General features: G+C 44.1%; 1 long non-coding RNA gene across 1 annotated transcript in view; it reads left to right on the top strand.

Annotated features, from left to right (window-relative positions):
* LOC102755705 overlaps positions 1-5853 on the top strand; it is a 37128-nt gene that overhangs the window by 362 nt on the left and 30913 nt on the right. Inside the window, exon 2 of the long non-coding RNA XR_436244.2 lies at positions 814-929. This is a non-coding gene — a long non-coding RNA (uncharacterized LOC102755705). The remainder of the gene's footprint in view (positions 1-813; positions 930-5853) is intronic.

Genomic DNA, 5853 nt, shown 5'->3' with positions numbered 1-5853 from the left:
GCGCAGGCACCGGCGCCCGCCCACCGCGCCTCGGAGCAGTTTTCTGCGCTCCCTGCGGTGCGAGGAGAGTGGCCGGGACCAGCGCCTGGAGCCTCCCGCCAGGAACCTGACTCCTGGGAGAATTCATTGTAGGTTTGACCGCTCTCGCCAGTAGATAGGAAGCGCTGGATTTCCTCTGAATGTCGGACGTGTGATGCTTGGATTGAGATTTCCCTTCTCTCCCTAGGGGTGGGCAATAAAGGCCTTAAAAGGTCGCCTGGTATTTCTTTTTAAAAAATCCCTTTGTTTGCTCGGACTTACCGCAAACGTGGACAACCCCCCACCGTAGGTATATTTTCCCTCTCGTTCCCCAGCACCCTGTTCGTTCTCACCACTTCTGTTTTCCCCTGGCCGAAGCGCACTGATTTGAAGTTACTCTGTGTTTGAGGTCTGCCCTGGCGGTGCCATCTAATTTCCCTGTGTCTGAGAGCCAGGGTTAGGGTGGGCGATGGAGGAGCAGCTACACACATTAGTCTTCAGTTGTGATGTTTGCGTGAATGGGCTTGTTTTTTTTTGTTTTTGTGTTTTTTGTTGTTGCTGTGTGTGTGTGTGTGTGTGTGTGTGTGTGTTTGTCAGACCCAGATAAATTTCATCTGCCTTTGCACATAGGGACCACTAAATGGCCACGGTGCCACTGGGTGAAGAATTCTCATTTTAAGGATCGGTGGTGTTAACCAATATTTATTACTTATTGGCCTCTTATGTATGCCAGGCCCAGAGCTTAACATTTCCTCCCTCCTCTCTCTATTCATCATCCATCCATCTTTTCAACAGCTACTGCCTGCAATGGGCCAGGCGCCCTGCAGCAAAGGAAAACAAATGAGATTCAGCCTGGTCTCCGTGGAAGAAGGAAGGCGTGAAACTTCTTGGGAAAACAAGACCCGCACACAGTGAGTGCCTGGGGCGGTAGATGGCGTGTCTCTCAGCTCTGCCTGTTCCTAAGAAGAACTGAGATCCGGGCAGGGAGAGGTCAGGCAATGTGTCCCTGAGGAGACGGGATTGGCTCTGCCTCTTGGACAGGGGAAGGATGTAGAAGGGTAAGGTGAAGACTGGTTTTTGCCAAGGGAGGGAGCAGGATGGTGTTTGCAGAGACTACAAGCTGTGGATAAATGTGGTGTGTGTAGGTGTTGAGTGTGGCTTACCCGGGATGGTGAGTTACTGTTGGGGTTGGGGTTGAGGAGGCTGTATAGTCAGGCTCGAGACAAATTATGGAAGGCTCGGAATGATAGCCTAAAGAGTTTTGTTTGACAACTGGGAGCCACTACAGGGGCTTTCTGCAGCATAAGGGTAAGTAGAAAGTATGACTTACTCTGGCCTTGATGTCCAGGCTGTATTGCACTATGGAAGCTGGTTAGGAAAGTAGTGCCACACTATCGATAGTGTGAAGAAACAAAGGCCCATGAAGTAGAGAAGAGTGGACAGCTAGAAGCCTAGGGGGAGAGCATCTCATCAGGGGATATGTTGTATGTTTGGATTTGGGGAGAATCAGAGAGGGATATAGAGGTGCGAGGCACAAGTAATGTGATCCTGGGACATTTTCTCCTTCTCCTACTTCTTTCCGATTTTCCTTCCATTTTTGGTGTTTATTCCTCTGTTGTGAATGCGAAGGAAGATGTGGTTGGCGGCCTCTAAGATGACCCCAGGGACCCTGGTATTCATACCCTTGTGGGATCCCCTTCCCTTCATTGTGGGCTGAACCTAATGACTTGCCTCTAACAAATAGAATAGGGCAAAAGTGATGGGATGTCATTTCTGAGGTTAGGTTACAAAAAGACAATGGCTTCTTGCTTTCATTCACTTGCTCTAAGAAAGCCCACTGTCATATGGTGGCAAGAAACCAAGGGAGGCCTTTAGGCTGTGAGGTGTTGAACCCTTTACAGCCACGTGAGTGTGAAGTTTGTCTTCCCCCAGTTGAGCCTTGAGATTAGTGCTGGCCCACATCTGTGAGAGACCTTGAGTTGGAGGCACCCAGCTATGTCTTGCCTGTATTCCTGAGCCACATAAATGGAGATAATTAGTGTTTGTCATTCTAAGTGGTTAAGTTTTGGAGTAACTTGTTACGTAGTAACATATAACTACTCCAGAATGACTTGAGTATAAAGTGAGTGGATAACAAAAAATAAGTTTAACAAAGGAAAAGTCTGAGCAGTGTTCCCTTGCTCCTCTTTCAGCCTCCTGTGAATTGTGTATCATCTTTCCCCCCAATTTTTTTTTTTTTTGGCTAGCTTTGTGGAACTGGTTTACACCAGTATCTCCTATACTCTGAGTTTTGCAATTTATCTTTATCCCTTGGATGTTCATGGTTTTGCTCTTTAAATTCAATTGCTACTTTGTAGGAAGACTTCTCCAATGACAAGGTCATAATGTAACTTTGGAAACAAGTCTGCTGACAGTGATGCTGTCACACCCCCGGTGGTTGTTAACAACCCCGCCCTCCTCGAGGCGTGTGGAATGCATAATGATGAAGGGACTCAAGCCCAGTGGCTGGGAGTCAGTGACTTGATCTTCCAGAAAATTCTGTCTCCTCTCCTGGGAGCCACTTGAAACCACTCAAAAAATCAAAGTGGCTTTTCCTTAGATAAAGTCAGGGCAGCTCAGTTGCAGAGAAACGAAGCAATGGTTCAATATTTTAACATTAGTTTACCCTCCCAGCTAAGTCTATTTCTGCACAGCACCCTGAAGATGGTATGACATCCTAAATATTATTCTCTTCTAGCTGAGAGGATTTTACTTTGCAACATAGTGCTGGACTCTAAACGTGATGTAGCATCTCTACAAAAGAAGACCGGATACATTGCCCGTGTAACTGATAATCAGAACAAGTGTACATTATTGCAGTTAGAGTTATGGAGTATAATTGTAGAGTTTCTGTTCTAAGCCTTCCACAGGTTCCACTGACTACAGAGATAATAATACCAACTTTGTGAAACTGCAACCTACCTATCACTTTGTAAATCCGATAAAATGGCTGTCAATTACATTCCGCTGCTAGGAACCAGAGAAGAAAGAAAGCATTGCTCATCAAACTACTAGACTTTCACACTTGACTTTCGATGAAAATTGAGGCCAGTTGGGTGTAGTGTTCAGGTCAACATGGTGCACCCATGTTATTATTTACACGTCTATACGCATATGTCAACTGTGTATTGCAAATTTATCACAGACTTGAATTCCTTTTGATAGTAAGTAGTTATAAATACTGTTAGTGACAACAAGAGTCTTATACATTCTTAATAGGAATAAATTGACCTGCAAAGCAGCAATTTAAAGCATGTTAACATAATGTGTCTGTGATAAAACTATCTAGCAACACCTTCTACCCCTCATGATTAATGTTTAGCAAGATAAAAGGGATGTAAATATTTTTGTTGTTTTATCCTCTTAGGAAAATGACAGTGGTTGATTTAATTAAAAAAGAGGCTCTCCCATAGACCAAATTGAGAAATCAGCTCAGTGAAGGTGACAATGGGAAATGCCTATTTAATTTGAATAACACCCGGTTCTGTAGAAATGTGCATCAAATACGTAGCCTGCGTAATCTGATTCATGTACTGTTTCACCACATTATTGAAAAGAAGAGGGAATATTAGCTCTCTCATTTTAGGATATTCAACTCCTGCTGGGGTCGAGGTGCTGTGTGCACAACCCACTTACTACCTAGACTGTTGTTGGGAGTTACCTGGAGGCGACGAGGAGAAAATGACATGTTCCATTAAAATGAGGCATCCTTGGAATTGTTTGATGTTCTTTGCTTTAATTGAATCCATCTATCCCATCTGCCACTCTTCTCTCTAAATTTATTTCCCTAACCCACTCTCTCTGAGAATTGTAATTTGGGGGAAATTTGTTACATACGTTGTTCCTTTTATATAAGCTCTTTGCATCTGGAGGGCAGGTGTGCTGTCTCTCTGGCCTTGTTAGACAAGGTTGCCTGCCTCTTCCCTGCCCCCGCACATGTTGCTGGATCAAACAGGGCTGGGATAAAAGACCCCCAGTAGCAACCGGAGTAGAAAAGAACACAGGAATTCCAGGTTTTTCAATATGGGGCCCTCACCATGTGCCAGGGCTGAATAAACATGGATTCAATAAATATAACTATAAAAACGTGAAACTTGCATTCCGACTGCAGCCAAAAAAAAACCACGCAAATGTATTATTATGTTGAGGTAAAGTTGCCTTGAAACCTCTAACTTTGATCACTTGAGGCCTCTGTTCCCCAGGGTGGCAGAGCAGCCGCATTTAACCAGTGCTCTTTCTCAGGGGTTAGGCAGGAGGAAAGGTGGCTGCTCGTCAGTGTTCTTTAGGAATCACTTTGGGCCCTTAACGTAAACATAAATAAAACTTCACATTAATATACACGTATTAATTGGAGTGAGGTCCACATACCGCTCTAAACGAACCATATTAATATGGTTGAGGACACAGCGTAGGGTGGGGGTCCGAGCACAGGCTTGAGACTGACAGGCGTAAGGTAGAATTGCTCTTCAGGCATTTGTTTGAGAACCTTTCTTAATCCATCTGAACCTCAGTTTTCACTTCTGTTAAATGGGTACTAAGGCTCTTCTCTTAGATGCTTGTGCAGATTAAGTGAGATTCTGGGTATTGAGCCCCCCAGCATAGGGCCTGGCACACAGGGGACAGTTGGAACTGTCCGCTGTGATTATTACGTTGGTTGCGATGCCTTGTGTAGACAACAGCAGCCAGTCTAAAGCAGGCCGATCCTCAGACACCTAGCAGGGCTCCTGTGGTTGCTGCTGACCACCGTCCTTCTCATTGGAGAGAGGAAACAAAAGCTCTTCTCTGTCCTTTGTACTGGCTGCTGCCCTGCATCGATTGGTGGAGACCGCTGACACTTCTGCCTGAAACTTCCTCTGGACCAGGGCTGGCAGGGCAAGGCGAATCCCCCTTTGTTCAGGGAAGACCTTTTTGTTATGTAAAGGAACTGCAAAACCCAAAGTCTGTGTGGACACAAAACTGCCTGTGCATGACAGTATACTAGTAAACAGTTGTCCTCATAGGAAGCAGAGGGAGTCCCTGCAAATTATTTTTTCTTTTGTAAAAGAAACTTAATATTGAATTCTAAAAATCTCATATGAATGTGTCACTCCCCGCCCCCAGATCACTCCCAGACCCCAGGTCTGACGGCATTTTTTAAAATACTATTTCCTACACATTGTCTTATTGTATGTATTTATCATTACAGGTGTAGATGATATTGCTGTGTCTTTTTTTAATGCATAGTATCGTATGGAGATATACATATATGTGATATATGTACACATGCACATATACACATATATACATTTTTTTCTTTTTATCAGTGGTTGAGAAAGAAGCTTTGTGTGAGCATAAATAAGATTGACAGGTGCGGCAGACCGTTTTGTGGATATTTTCCTGCAGCTTTCTATTTTCACTTGCTATTACATGTCATTACATATGGAAACACCTCATTCTTTTAAACTGCTACATAGTTCTTCATAAGATGTTCCAGAGTATATTTCTCTATATCTTATTGAAGGACATATAGGTGCCTAGTTTTCTTTTCTTTCTTGCCGGGAGCCAGTCCATCCTTGCTGTTTCAAGGGACCTGGCATATATGGCATACTGTTCTTAATATGTTTGCTCACCTTCTTGGCACTGTGTTTTAACCAAGGTCACCTCTCTGAGAAAGGTTGTTTCCCCAGGTAGAGAGTTTCCCCTGAAGTTAGGGAGGGAATAAAACCTCTTAACTGCCAGGCGGGAAATTAATCACTTTAACTACGAACAATCATGCTTAAGCTACATAATCTTTACTCCCTGGAATGGAGATAAGAA

The sequence above is a fragment of the Myotis davidii genome, unplaced genomic scaffold (assembly GCF_000327345.1).
Source record: "Myotis davidii unplaced genomic scaffold, ASM32734v1 scaffold125, whole genome shotgun sequence".
Lineage (NCBI taxonomy): Eukaryota > Metazoa > Chordata > Mammalia > Chiroptera > Vespertilionidae > Myotis > Myotis davidii.
The sequence above is the reverse complement of the archived record's forward strand: the minus strand, read 5'-3'. Positions and strand labels throughout refer to the sequence as shown.